This window comes from Echinops telfairi, unplaced genomic scaffold (assembly GCF_000313985.2).
Source record: "Echinops telfairi isolate 266 unplaced genomic scaffold, ASM31398v2 ScPeMD7_18;HRSCAF=68, whole genome shotgun sequence".
Classification (NCBI taxonomy): domain Eukaryota; kingdom Metazoa; phylum Chordata; class Mammalia; order Afrosoricida; family Tenrecidae; genus Echinops; species Echinops telfairi.
In genome coordinates this window covers 26182092-26197466 of record NW_022103915.1, presented here as the reverse complement: position 1 = coordinate 26197466, position 15375 = coordinate 26182092, and the positions used below count along the sequence as shown (strand labels likewise).

At 41.0% G+C, this 15375-nt stretch overlaps 1 protein-coding gene and 1 pseudogene across 13 annotated transcripts in view; both read left to right on the top strand.

Annotated features, from left to right (window-relative positions):
- Nucleotides 1–15375, top strand: part of NRXN3 (neurexin 3) — a 1902419-nt gene that overhangs the window by 1044939 nt on the left and 842105 nt on the right. The gene's annotated exons all lie outside the window — the stretch shown is intronic.
- Nucleotides 1439–1746, top strand: LOC101649775 (annotated as a pseudogene).

The window sequence follows — 15375 nt, the reverse complement described above, 5'->3', positions numbered from 1 at the left end:
CCTCAGAGCACAGTGAAGGGTTATGGGGTTAAATCATGCTGTGCTCCTACTATGTCTGGACCCATGACCTACAGGTTCTTTGTTAGCCCCAGGGAGCTTTCTTGTCGGTCCCAAACATCAGAGAGAGATGGATCCTGTGGATTCCTGTGGCGGTTGAGGCAACTGTTCTATTGCTAAGATATAGCCTCCAGTCCCTAATTATTCCACCGATCTTTACATGTGTTTCCCATGGGGGGCGATAAACTAGTGCACACAGAGCAGACTTAATACTTGAATAAAAGATAACAGATTCAACTTTCCCTACATCCATACTTTTGGAGGATTAGATTTTTCTTGTATCTTACTTTCAATATTTAGCCATTATTGCCATTGGCCATTGGCCATGTAGCCAAGGGAGGAAAGGGGAGGACCATTCAGAATAATCCTCTTTGTTGATTGGCCACCCTTTTCCTAGGGTTGGAGATGGTAAAGAAAATGCTAGCACAATTTGTTCTCGTTAATAATAACCCATCCTGCTACACTACGTTTTCGTGGAGTCACAGACAAGTGCTACCGGAAGGAAGAGGGTGGTAAGGGGACTCAAGGCTGGACTGCCAGGCCTCCTGACTGTTCACTCTGGAGTGTCTCTGGGAATCTAGGGTGGGTCCTCGATTCTTCTCCCCAAATATTCAGTGAGTATCTTCTGGGTAAAAGGCAATGGGAAAGGATAGCGGATAGCTGTAGATTTCCATAAGCCAACAGCTCAGTGGGACATGAAGGGCGATGTAGACATATTTAAACGGTGTCGTAGCAGCTCCTTGATGGCATATGTAATTATTTTTTAAGGAATAGAGGATCAGTGGCAGTTATAAAAAGTCTTCAATTAAAGGTCATTTGGGGCCATGTTTTGCTCCTTAAAGAGTAAGCATAGTATTGTTAGACAGAGTAGGAAACAAGAAGAGTCAAACATTTGGAAACATGAGACATTACACAGTTCTTGTGTGTTTGTATGAAAGAAGGGGTTAATGCACAGAACTAGATTATAGAGTGAATGGGGAAAAATAGGAAACTCAGAAAAAGTGGGTTAAGGCCAGATTATGTAAAGTTGGGGTGTGCCTACCATGGGCCAACTCCTGAAATTCTTGCTTTTAATACATCACCTCTCTAAATCTGAGAGATAACTATCCTCATTGTATAGTGGATGAACCTGAACTTTCAATGATTTAAGTAACTAATTCAAAAAATGCAGATCGCAGCAGGCTAGAAGCCAAAGTGGAAGCACTGACTTCAGTCCCTGTTCTTCTCACTACCTTGTGCTACAAAGAAAAATGGGACATTTTGGGAAAATTTCAAGAAAGAGGAATGGAATGCTATGGTCCAGGTGGAAGTAGGGTTGGAATTTGGATACTGGATGCTGGGTGGCAACGGGAAGAGAAGTAATTGATGGAAACATGGCAACATGGTGGACGATGTGGACCAGCCACAAACTACCAACACAGGAGAGGAGCCTCTGGATCTCTTTAGGCTCTGCTTGGATGAACCCATTTTTGTGAAAATGCAAAATGACCGAGAGTGCTGAGGAAGTTTGCATGCTTATGGTCAGCATTTAAATATGATACTGGGAGGTGTGGAAGACACTGTGACTACTATAGACACTGATGAAGCAACATATGAAGAAATTATAAATCAACAAAATGGACTATTCCAGTGTTCTTTGTTCAGGAAAATGATATTGTGCTAGTTGCCCCTCTATTGAGAGTTGGCTGAAACCAAGACTGTATTCAGTGTGGAGAGGAGACTATTCAAAAGAGAAACCTGTGTAAACGTTGATGCTTAGAAATGACCACTGATTCATCCTCTCTGGAGAGGAGTTGATTTGCAGCCAAGTCCCTAGTTCTAAAAACTAAATGGCATTTTTATTCTTCTCCCACCTGTCTTATAAATGTAACCACACACACACACACAAACAAAACAGAGTTCATTTTGCAAATACTTCTGGATTTTTTAAGTGGAATCTGTTTTACTTTCCTTTTTTAGTTAAAAAAAATGGATGACGGGTTAAAAAATGGATGACGGGTTAAAATAATCCTCTTGGGAAGGAGGAGACACATAGATAAAAGAGTTTTGATGATTGACCAGTAGACTGGAGAGTAGAAGGGAATGGAAAAGAACGTCAGCAATATGTTAGTACAGCTCAGAAGACATTCCTGAACACAAATATCATTCATATTGCCCATGACCTAAGTCTCTTAATAGTTACTTCAAGTTCATAGGAGTAAAGGCTGCCATCCTTTACACCTGTTAAACATAGAAGCAGGTCCTCCCTGCCTTTCCTGCTGACTCCAGTAGCAGGTTTTCATGTAGGCTCTGCTATAGCAGTTCTCAGACATGTTAAGAGTTAAGTTTTAAAAAGGTATTGCTATAGAATTATATCAATCTTTATTACATATTGAAATGAGTAGCTACCATTTCTTGATATATCCTCCATGCAGGGCTGTACACTCCTGAAGGCTGTGTTTATCTCCAGCCCCCCCACCCACCACCACCCCCCACCCCCCGGGAGAATTCTGTCCTCTTCAATATACACCACTTCAAAATGGCAGTTCCATCTCAAGGGACTGTGTTCCTCAGAAATGTTCTTTGAGTTTTGGAAGAGATTATACATATATATATATAACTCCGATCTTGCTATATATATATAGCTTTATTTATATATATCGCTTTATTTATATATATAGCTTTATTTATATATATATAGCTTTATTTATATATATAGCTTTATCTATATCTATATCTATCTATATATATATAGCTCTGATCTTGCCCTTTATATATATATATAGATGAAAGGGCAAGATCAGAGCTGTAGAATGGGTATGGTAAGGTTTCCCCAAGAAATATTTATAGCACAGCCTTGCTACCCTAGAAGCATGAGCAGGTGCATTGTTGTGATGGAAACAATTGCTTGGCGCAACGCTCCTGGACCTTTTCCAGCAGTACAGTTTTCAGTGTCTTAAAATGTCTTACTGCTCACTGCACGTGACCGTCTTGTGCTCTCAGTGTGATCAAGATTGCACCTTTGGGATTCCCACGGCTTCCATAACTGCCCTCACTGACCGCTCTGTCTTGAGTTTGACTGGCTCAAAAGAGCCCTTTGGAATTTGCTGGTTTGATTGGAGCTTTGGTTGTGTTTTTGGTTTTTTGATGGAAGGCATCCCAATGAGTCTAAGACAAGTGTGTTACTGAGAGAGCTTGTCGGCAGCCATTCACTGATCCTAGAGACAAGTTTGAATACTTTTTCCTTAACCCAGTTGCAATCCTTTTTAATAATACACACAGCATATGTGTGCACACAAGTATGCATATGCACATGTGGTCACACACTGGCACACTGGTGCATGGCACACAGGTATATGCACATGTGCATATAGTTATAAGCACACACATGCGGTGCATATGTGTGCACATATGTGACTCTCTATGCATAGACACAATGTGCACAAATGCATGCATTCCTGTGTCCTCACCTACACCAAACACACATGCTCTTGTGTGCATTCACAAATACCAAACATCTACACATTCCTGACATTCACATATACTCACACACCCAATGCCCAAACACTCCCACACATGCACACCTTTTCCTAGTCAATTCCGACCCATTCCATCCATGCTCAGTGGAACCAACTTTCACAAAGTGAAGTCTTCCATAACCACATAGACATTTTGGCGGTGATTTTCCTATTACTTGTATATCACGGCATTTACTGCATGTGTGCGGAATAGCTTGTGATTTAATGTTTTCTGTGTGACTGAAGGAAAGTTGCACAGGTGCAGACGGTAGCTACCCTCCACCAGGAAGGATGGGGGAACAGTCATAGATCATTGGCATACGCCAAAGAGCAAATGTACGCACACATGAATTAATAAGGCTATAGCTAGATATGAGCCATACAGGGTGACAATCCAGGCATGAAAGGAAAGCCAGGCCTCGGGAGTGGCTTCCCCACTCCACAGTGTCCTTCCAATCTACTTGTTCTCTTCCCAAAGCAGGATAACTACGTTTTCAGACTTTAAAGTTTTTCTTGTAAACTTCTTGACCTCTAAAAAGAAGATGGAGTTTTCCATTTTTGCCCCGGGCCAGGCTGTATGGAAAATTTAAAAAAGGAAAACTAGGCATCCCTTTCTATTACTGTCTGTACCATCTCATTAGTTGACACCAGGCTTGGAGTAATCGACTTCTCATTAAGCCTTCTCATTAGAGATAGTTACTTTCCCCTTCTACCTGCTGGCGTGAAGTCCTGGACATGCAATTCATCAGCCCTCTCCTCTTTATCATTGCAGGGGCTTCTCCATCCCTCTAGTTGTCTCGTCTTAATTTTTCTTGGTTCCATGAGAACTTTAATCTTATAGTAGGATTGTATTTTCCCTTGGGTAAGCCTTTAGCAATTTCTCTATCCAGCATTTCAGAGCTCAACTTTCATGACCCTAGGGATCCATTCACAAGATTCTATTTTGCCAGCGCTCTTTCATTGAACGGGACGCTACAAGATATTTCCTCTGTGGGTTCCATTGTACATTGGCCCAGAAACATGTGAGTGTAGAATTGTGGTTTCATTCTTACATAATATGGTTTGCCTGCAACCACAGTAATTTTTTCTTGAATCTTAGATGGCCTCTTCTGAGGACGCATTCTTGGTATTAAGGGAAACTGATGGAAAGAGTGACTGGATCATGGGACGGCTATACTACTACTAGTAAACATAATGCAGAACGGTAACACCACTTCTATAGCGTATAGATATCATTTTAATGTGTTAGACACTACTTCTATAAACAAACTTCAGCTAATGAAATAATTCTTTGTCATAAATTATTTTTTATCATATAGTTTTAATGTTTTTTAATTAACCTCTGCCTGTTCTCAACTCTACCCGATTCCTTTCCCCCGCACTATAGCACCATATACCTTCCTTTTTCTTTTTCCTTTTCAGTGTGCTTGAAGTTACGAAATTTCAGGCTTAAAATTTCTAGACAGATACCAGAGAATGGAATGCCATAAAAAAGTACCGTCTCTTAATGCAATGGCTCTGAACCGCTCCGTTTAGTGGGAAAATAAAGACAACCCAGTTTGAAATCCAACAAAAAGTAATAACCTGCTTTTCGAGTACAAATAACCTCTTGGGAATTGTCCTTCCTCCTCATGGAATCGAAGAGAATAATCCCAAAGAGGGGCTTATCCCCAAACTAAATTCTTCAACTGTGTTCTCTCTTCTCAGATTATAGTAGGAAGACTTTTCATAGGAGCTGTTAATTTCCAAGCGAAAAAGGTTAAGTCCATAAGAGAAGATAATACAAAAACAAAATTAACATCAAGAGATCCAACAAATGAATAATTTAAAAAACAGTCTTGTTGAACCATGCCAAAGTGTATTTTCATTGGAATCAGATACATGATGGCTTCTCCTTCCCCTTCTAAGCACAAACTATTATTTTAAAGTACCCTTTAAAATATTTAATATCTTTGTAACATTATCACTCAATATAGAAATCCATATGGAGTTTACCATAAGAGGCTATTTCGTAACTTACCTTAAAGGACTTTATAAAGATAAGGATAACTGAATTCACTGAATAGAATCTCTCTGTGAACAATAAACAGAGCCCTGGTGGCAGAATTGTTAGAGGCTCGGCTGCAAACCAAAAGGTTGTTAGTTCAAACTCATCGACTGCTCTGTGGTAGCAAGCTGAGACGTCTGGTTCCGTAAAGATTTGTAGCCTTCCCAAACCTCAGGGGCCATTTACTCAGTCCTCTCACGTCACTATGAGTTGGGATCAATTTGCTGGTAATGGGTTTTACTTCTGTTCGAGTAATAAACAGAAACTTTAAGAGACAGTATAGAGGCATGAGTTCTTGTAGTTTAACAAGGTTGGTTGATATAGAGGATTTTTATAACTGATCCCAATTAGCAATGTCTCTCCCTTTAAGACAGTGGTTCGCAACCTGTGGGTCTTGGCACCTTTGGGGGTTGAACGACTCTTTCACATCATAGAAGCAAAATGACAGTGATGAAGTAGCAATGAAAATAGTGTTATGGTTGGGGTCAGCACCACCTGAGGAACTGTACGAAAGGGTTGAAGCATTAGGAAAGTTGAGAACCCCTGCTCTAAGACTTGAGTATCTAATTTGTGATTGGGGCGGGGGAGTCCAGAGTACAGAGAGGAAGAGAGAGAAGGGTGTGATTGGTTTAGAAACAGAAATATGCTTTATTAGAATAGCACTTATATTTTTCCTTAACTTAGCTCATCCTATCCATGTCAAAATAGATTAAGTCTCACCTGCAGCCTAGCATGTTTTATTTTGGTCAGGACCGAAATGAATATGCCAAAGGGAATGATGAAATATGGATGACAGTGTTTCTCCACCTCGCAAACAAAACAATAATTTTATAGTGGTTGAAGGCCACCTTGGGAACTGTGTGTCAGGTAGTAGAATTTGTGAATAGGAAAATGATAGTAGAGATGTGTCATTGTACTTACTGTGAGTAATGAGTTGTGTATGCCTGTGTGTGTGGTACTGTGTCTGAAGACAGGAAGTCCTTGATGCATGTGGGTAACATGGGAAGAGGGAACAGCTTAAGGTATCCCTGTATTTCTACAACTGGTCTCTTGGGGACCTTTTCTTCTTTTTCCATAAGCCATTTCAAAGCTTGTACTTTGTATGAGTGCGCATCTACTTATAGCTTGACCAGTTCTCCTTTGCTTAACATGAAAATAGTTATGTACTTCTCATGAGCCAATTGAACATTTACTTGCATAGTAAAAGAGAACATTTCTCCTTTTGGGTCTTATACTTTGCTATGGGGCAGATAGTGTAAAGCTAATGCATAGTGAGGTATCACCTTATAATGCATAGTGATAGAGTAGCCTGATATGCTGAGCGTTAGACTGAAAGGTTATGGAACTGCTTTGAAGGACAGAGCTGATCCTATAGCCAAAACACAAAGGAGGCCTGTCTAGATAGGTGCTACTAAATGGTCATCTAAACTGTCCGTGCCCATGATAATCGCGTTGTAATACAATAGGCTTTGCTTTGATTTTGCATGACACTGGTAAGATAACACTTACCCAAAAATCAATCAATGCTCTGCTTCTAACTTAGTCCAAAGATCACCCACGAGCACACCCAACCCTCTCCCTTTGAGTCGACTCTGACTCGCAGGGACCCTGCACAGGGTTTTCCTAGGTTGTCAGTCTTTTTAGGCGCAGGATAGTGTTAATCTTCGGATTTGAAGCCCCGACCTTGTGGTTAGCTTATCCCACCGGGGCTTAAGACTAAAATCACTTAAAACCAAAGCTAATCTCATGGCCATGGAGTACGTTTGACTCGTGGCAACCCTAGAGGTGAGGGTAGAATTGGCCCTGTGGGCCTTCAAGACTCTAAATCTTCAAGGGAGTAGAAAGCCTCATCTTTCTCTCCCCTAGAGCTGCTGGTGTTTTTGAACTGTTGACCTTAGTCACCACTATGGAACCCACAATTATTTAAAGAGAGGTGGGGACGCGAGGGAGGGGGCAGGGACAGAAACACGTTGGACACAGGAAGGTAATATGCGGCAGAAAGTAGAGCATGGGTGAGATCCTCTGTATACTCAGAGAATGAATGTGGGCCCATCATGATTCAGGGAAAGAGGAAACAGACTAAACCCACTGCAAGGTGGAGGCTGTCCCTGCGAGTGCACCCTTGTTTCCCTTGTTATCATGAAGTAGCAGGAAGTGCATGCCGATTTCTCTTCTTGTAGAGCAGAACATTCCCATGCTCAGGAATATCGTTCTTTTACATCATCGGTACTCAGTGACTGTTATACTGACGTCTCCCCTGTGGTCACTCATTTCTCTCTTTCTGTTGAGGATTAATAATGGTGTGGCCTGGCTGGTGGCATTGCTTCATCAGTTGTTGGCCCTCTGGTATGTTTAAAGTGAACTTGTGGTTTCCATGAGATTTGTTGTTTCAGAAAACGAACTCAAGGGTGATGATTTATTCCCCAAACTCACAATGACTAGATAGGCCCCTTTACTTATGGTGGAGGGCCATGGGTTTGAGAGTAAGTTTCTCCAAAAGTCTGGGAACAACTTCAGCAGAGGCAGCGTGACTTAACAACCAGGCAAGGAGAAACTCAGGGTCCAAATATTGATCGAGCCCTCCTTTTAATGTCATGCCTGAAAGAAATGACCATTTTAATTGATCTCTTTCAGGCTTGTGAATATTTGACAATCCCTTGCTATATCTGTGATAATATCTTACTGCTTAAAGTCTTAATATTATTGTTCTGAATTTTTTTTCTTTGTCTTTTTGTCTTTCACATGTTATGTATTTGTCAGGCTACCATCTGACAAGTTGAACTCAATGTAAAGAAAAATTAAAGAAAAATTAAATCATATAGCCTCTTAGTCTCTCATAAGGAGGGGCTTATGGAGATTGTGAATGTAACTGTTCACGTGAGTGCGAGATGGACCTTGAAAATGAACCCTGCCTCACACTCTAGTCTACAAAACAGCAGGCTAGGCCAAGTCTCTGTGAGTCTATAGCTTTATGTAAAATATAAGGAGGGAAGACTCTTTAAAATCAGACAGCATGGCTGATAAGAAGTGTAAAACAATAACAAAAGTGTTCCTACCTTTCTTTCATTTGGCACTGAGATGTATGCTTGGGGTTAGAGTCAAACAATATTGTATTTGTATTAGTAATTATTTTTATACTGTTGCATGGTCTAATCTAACTAGCTCTATAACTGTTGGAAATACAATTTGGGGAAATAGCAATAAATACCATGAACACAGACATTGTCACAACATAACTTGGATGAGAGAAAAAGTGTACTAAGTGTAAACTCCCATAGGGCTAAAAGAATGCAGATATGAAATTGCAAAGAACATTCAAAGGATAGCACATGTGAGCCAATGATGTGGACCAGCTTTCGGGTAGACATGGCATCTATGCCCGCTCCAATCTGTTCTTGTATCATATGAAAGGGTGCTCAGTAAAAGTCCTACCTTCAGACTGAGCTGAACTGGACTGGCTTCTGCCAGCTGGAATGTGAGTGCCACTGGGGCACCACTGCCGGTGGTGCCTTCTTGATTCGCTGATTTGGTTCAAATGCTTACAATGGTGTATAACATCTACTGGATTATTAATAAATGTTTTCTAAAATGATGGATGCATTGACTAGTTATTGTTTAATGACAAATGGTGTGTTCTATAGTTTAGTTCATAGTATTGTGCCCAGGACAACGTCCTACTTTTGACTCCTGGATTGGGATTCAGAAAGATGTTAGCATAGGGAAGCTGAATGAAGGCACATGGGAAGTCTGTACTATTTTTACAACTCTTTTTTGAGTCTCAACTAAGTGAGGAGCTGATATTAAGGGCTCAAGTAGAAAGCAAGTGTTTTGAGAATGATGATGGCAGCAAATATACAAATGTGCTTGACACAATGGATGGATGTATGGATTGTGATAAGAATTGTACAAGCTCCCAATAAAATGATTTTTTTTATAAAGGTGATTTGGGGAATGGGTCGTTTGAACAGAAGTGAACATATGAAAGGCAGATGAACTTATAATATGTGACCATTATGGGAGGACAAGACTGGGCAAACAGGCAAGACAGAATGAAGGGGGCTAGAAACAATTTGTCGGAGACCTGGCGGCATAGCGGTTTTGCGTTGGGCAGTTCAAAACCACCAGCAGCTCAATGGGGGAAAGACTCGGGTTACTACTGCCATTAACAGTTACGGTCTCAGAAATCCACAAGAGGTCGCTATGAGTCAGCATAGACTCCATGATAACGAATTTGGTTTGGGGCGTTAACATTCTCTGAAGCCATTAGGACCTCTTAAGTTAACATCTCAAATACTTACTCTCCACCATAACATTTCCCCAGTTACTGCCTTTAACCTGTATGACTTGTACCTACCCTCTCTGACTGCTATCCTAATGGCATACTTGCTCTGGATGCTAATGGTTGTATTAGCTAGGGCTGGGGCATTAGCTAGGTATTTCTGGTTTCATGAGCAAGCTCAGGAGAACATTGGAAATGGCCAGCCAGCAGAATCATTCTGTGACGGCAACAAGTACTTAACCAATCTATCCTCCATGTTCTCAACAACCTGTTCCCCATAATGGAAGAGGGATCTAGTTCATGCATTACTCACTGATCTACTGAAAACTTTCCACAATATGAGTTTCAAAGTAATTACAACCCATTTTAAGCAATATTCATCAAGCCTAATATAGTCCACTTCTGAGTAATCATTTAATTATGGTTTTATCATTTTGTTTTTTTAAAAAAAATACACTGAGTACTTTAAAATGACTAAAATATCAACAAATTCTTTCTTCCTACCCATTACCATTAACCTTCAATGTTCCAAGCTAAAATGTCCAAGAAGAGTAACCCTTTATGGAACTAAGACTTCTTTCTAGAACTGTAGGTCCCTGTTCTTTTCAGCTCCTTACTTCCTTGTCCTCTTGAAGCTAGGAATATCCCAGCCCATAGGAGTGGTCTGGTGGGAGAAGGGAAAAGTGTTTGAATTGCATTATGCTGTGGATCAACCTTGAAGTCTGCCTGGCAGCAAACGTGTAGGCAATGGATCTTTCAAACAACTAGACCATTCTCTGTTCCTTCCTTGTGTAATTTTTTGGCAGGGTTCTCTGTTATGTGTCTAGCTTCTTGAAACTTTGAATGAATAAGCTATGACATGGCATTAATGTAGGGAATTGGCAGCGTTGTCAGTGTATGCACAGACTTTGTGTACATAGAAAAGCGAAATAAGCACTTTCAGCATTTTTGTCTGTGTCTGGGTTTTCAAAATTCAACAATATAAAATGCAGTGTCTTGGAAAAATCCAAACTAGTTTCTGGACTTCTTAAAGTTTACTTTCTGAATTCAAAAAGAAAATATATATATTTTTTCTTAAACCGATAAAATATAAGCTCAGTCTTTCACTCCTCATCGACGTCTTGATTCATTGTCTCCTTGATCCTGAGCAAATGAAAACTTTCCATTTGTTAATACAAACACTTAAAATTCCTATTTTTTCCGCTTCACATCATGACTAGCTTCTTAGAAAAATAATTTTCATTTCCTGCCTCTACCTCCTTACTACCCATTTACTGTAGCACATTCCCATTTTTCTTTTGCTTCCTACATAACTACTAAAAATGGGCCCGCAAAGGCACAGCCCAATATCTCAATAGCCTCATCCACTGAAGTTTCCCCCAACCTCATCTTCTTAGATCTCCTGTGACTTTCAATGTTCTTCATAAATGATCCTCAAACTTGACATTGTGCTGGAACTGCTGGGAAACCAGAGGACTTGTTAAACTTGAACACTAAACCTGAAGTTCCTGTTTGGGTAGGTCTAGGTTGGAGCCTGAGCACATATGCTTCTAAGAAATTTTTAGGTGACGTTCATGTCCATAATACATGTCTTGGTCAGTATCATTTGGAGTGTTTCAATTCGGCTTTCCTGGTATTATAGTTCCCTGTTTGGGATACCCATGTACATTTTCAGTCATGTGTGCTCCTTCATTTTACTCCTTAAGTGATCCACACACACCCCTTCAGTCCCCCCACATCTCCAGAGGACATTCAGCAGTGTTTGGAGGTCGTGTTGTTACCGCAAATAAGAAGCAAGACTATTCCCAAGAGCTAGTGGTAGAGGCTAGGGACAGTTCCCCACAATAAGGAATTATCATCCCCAATGGTCAACAGTGTATAAGTGACAAACTCTACTCAAAATGCAAATAGCCACTCTCTTATCATCTCTCCAGGCTATCTCTTCTCTCTTGTCAATCTCAGACACTGTTGGAACTTTTATATCTCTGGTCGTGACTCCAGAAAGTTTATCTTTGTGTTCGAGCTTGTATGTCCAGCTGCTTGAGGAGTACCAACCAAAAGAGCCACAAGCATAAGTGAAATGTGTTCAAATGTGTCTAATAATTCCCCCAAAACGTATTTAGTTCCATTGAGAGTGATTATTATTTCATGATTTACCATAAGGGAGGATTCGTGTGCTCTTTCCCTAATCCTTCTCTTTCCCTCTTAGAGCTAATCAGTTGTAAAAGATTCATCTGTCTTATCCCTTTGCATCTTCATAACTTGTACAATCACTAAGCAGCAAAGGACTGTTTAAAAGGGTGAGTACCAAAAGCAGAAAATATATGGTTCAGAAATACTCTAACAGCCATGTAAGGTGTATGCAGGTATTTGGGGCAGACAAGAGAGAAGCTTGCTATTCCATCTGAGATTGTCTAGTATTGTGATTGGCCAGAGAGAAGCATGTACCATCATTGGTAGAAGCCAGTAGAGCCAGCCATCTGCCTGTCCAGAATTCGAGGCAATGTTGATTAGAGAAAGAACTAATCTGATATTTAATGTTGCAGACAAAAGAAAACATGGGAGGAAATCTACAAAAATCCACACAAAAAATGAAAACAGTATCTTTTCACGAACACAATGCCTTTTTCATTGGCTTTACTTCATAAGAAACTATTTTGTTTAATGATTTTCTTAATTTTTTTTCTTGTGTGAGCCCTGGTGGTTATACATTAGTTCACTAACCCTGAGGTTATCAGTTCAAAACCACCAGCCACTCCTCAGGAGAAAGGTGGAACTTTCTACTCTCATAAGGAGTTGCAGTCTTGGAAACCCACAGGGGCGGCTGTGCCCTGTCCTGTAGGGTTGTCATGAGTCAGCATTGACTCCATGGCGGTGGGTTTTTGAGAATATTGATAATAGTAATATTGAATATAGCCGCTGTGTTTTGAGCACTAAGTCCTGGAAGGAATAGTTTGCCTGCCATTTTACTTATAATCAATAGATTTTTTAAAATCAGCTATTATACTGTGCCTACTGTTATTATTCGTGGATCACTGTCTCCATTCTACTTATGAAGAAATTAAAGGTTAGAGAGGATAAGGAGTAAACTCAAAGCTATCTACATCAACACATGCAGGCTTAGGACTTGAAGACCACAACCAAACCCATGCCTGCCCCCCCCCCCACTTTTTCATGAGCCCACATTTCCGTTTTGGAGATAAGGTGCTCAGAATCTTGAAGGCAAGGGTGGAGAAGAAAAGGCTATCTCACCCAACCCTTGTGCCTCCACGGTCTGGTGGGGCTGGCCCTCCTTGAGTGAGAAAAAGGTGCAGCTGGCTAATGGAAGGGCACACTTGGGGAGCTTTTGATTGTGGGATTTCATTAAAGACACATCTGCAGACCTTTAACTCTCTCCGGCATACCCTTTCTGTTTCATAGCTTCCATTTCTAGTCTGTAATGGATGTGAAATTGCCGGCAGCATTTTGCTCGGCCGGGCTGACCCCATTACGCACACCACAGTCATAAAGCTCTGGCTTAGTTATTGTTTGCATGCTCAAGACTCATATGAGGCAGATGGTAGGAGGCCTGGCCACCGTTCCAACCAGACTGAACAACAAGAACCCCTGCCTCCTTTCAGGAGTGGCTGTCTGTTACTACTGGAGTAATCCCCACTGTCTTCCCCATTAGTGGTGTTTCACTGGTGTGCAAAAGGTCTTTAGATGCTTTTATTTCATGACTAATCTCATAGAAAGAACTGTGAGCATTAGACAATGACTGGGTCCTAAATATTGTAAGTGAAATGTTTATTGGTTGTCTCTAAAGGATTTTATTACATTTTATAGACCCAGGGAACTCTCACTGGAGCATTTTCCTGGAAAGGTGATGAGTCTTGTGCCATTGGGGAGCACAGATATTTGAGGTGTGCCAAAGAATGTACGCATGGTAGTAAATTTGTAACATCATTTTGAAATCTACACAGACATGTGAAGGTAGGGCGGGGGGTGGGGTGGGGGAGCGACTGGTGCCGGTGGGGGGAGAGTAGCTAAGGGCTAGGGGCAAAAAAGTAGAAGAAAAAGTACCTCAGGTATTGGGCCACCTTCTGCCTCTTCTAGCATTTGTCAGAATCAGGTTATTAACCTGTCAGCATTGGACAGATTGAAGGAGACACCTCCTCTCAAGGTGAACCCTTAAGAAAAGAAACATAAGAAAAGGCCAGTGTTGGCTTGACAGAGAAATGACACTCCCGGAGGCTAGACTTTTCCCACAGAGGACATGATACCTTGGCTTGGCTGTGTGCTTAGAGGTTTAATGTGGAGAGACTTGGAGAGGCAGAGATTAGCGGTACATAAAGAAAGCTTTCTCCATCGTCTACTTGAATGTATTAAGCAGCAAACAGAACCATCTCAAAGGATCCAGGTTACACATTTTACGAAAGAAGATGGAGCTGGTCAGAGATGCGACTCCAGCATTTTACTGGGGGAGATGATGACTCTTGTGCCATTGGGGAGCCCGATCCATCCACCTACAGGAAAAGGGAACACATAAGCACTCAAACCCTATCCTTTGTGTCATTTGCTCAGAGGACAAAGGTGGCTTTACTTTTGTACAGGCAACGTTTGGCGAAACGCAAAATCCATTTTATTGTGAGGCTGATGGTATATGTAGTGTGGAGGTGAGTTGTCTTAGAATATTTCTGGCTTTCTGTGCTATGAGCAGATAGTAGGTCTGCATTTCCTAAATGATTGTCTAATTGAATGGAGCCGTGCGGTCATTTCAGGCTAATGAGATGTGAGGGAACGTGATATACATTCCTTCTAGAACAAATATTTCTACCCCGTGAGACCTTCTAGGGGGCTCTCTTTTCCCTTTGCTGAAGCAACCCGAAATCTTCAGATTGAGATCACTGCATTAGACCTGGAGTGGGGACCATGACAATACTCAGCAAGTTTACAGCCCACTCACAGTGAACAAAATATGTGTTGTGCTTAGCCACACCTGTTATACAGGCCACATTTGATGAGGTGCTTGTATAAGTTTTCTTTTCTTTAGTATTTAGAGGTGAAGTCAGACAATGGTAGTTCAGTTAGAGGTAAGCTTTTCCCCTTCCATGAGGAATTGTTGATAGGAGCTTTCAAGTCAATTACAGCTTATCAACCCCACAGGAGAGGTGACGGGCAGTAGGGTTTTCTAGTTTGTAATCTTGAGAGGAACAGAGAGACCAGAAGACCCTTTTTCCATGGAGTCACTAAGTTTAAACCATCAAATGTGTTGTTGTTGTTGTTTTAATAATCATGTTATTGGGGGCTCTTACAACTCTGGTTACAATCCATACATCAATTGGATCTGGCACATTCATACATATATTCTATCATTCGTTTCTAGACATTTACTTTCCATTGAGCCCTTGGGATCAGATCCTCTTTTTTTCTCTCCTTCCTCCCCACCCCCCACCCCTCGTGACCCCTTGATAGATTGTAGATTGTTAATTATTTTCAAATCTCACACCGACCAC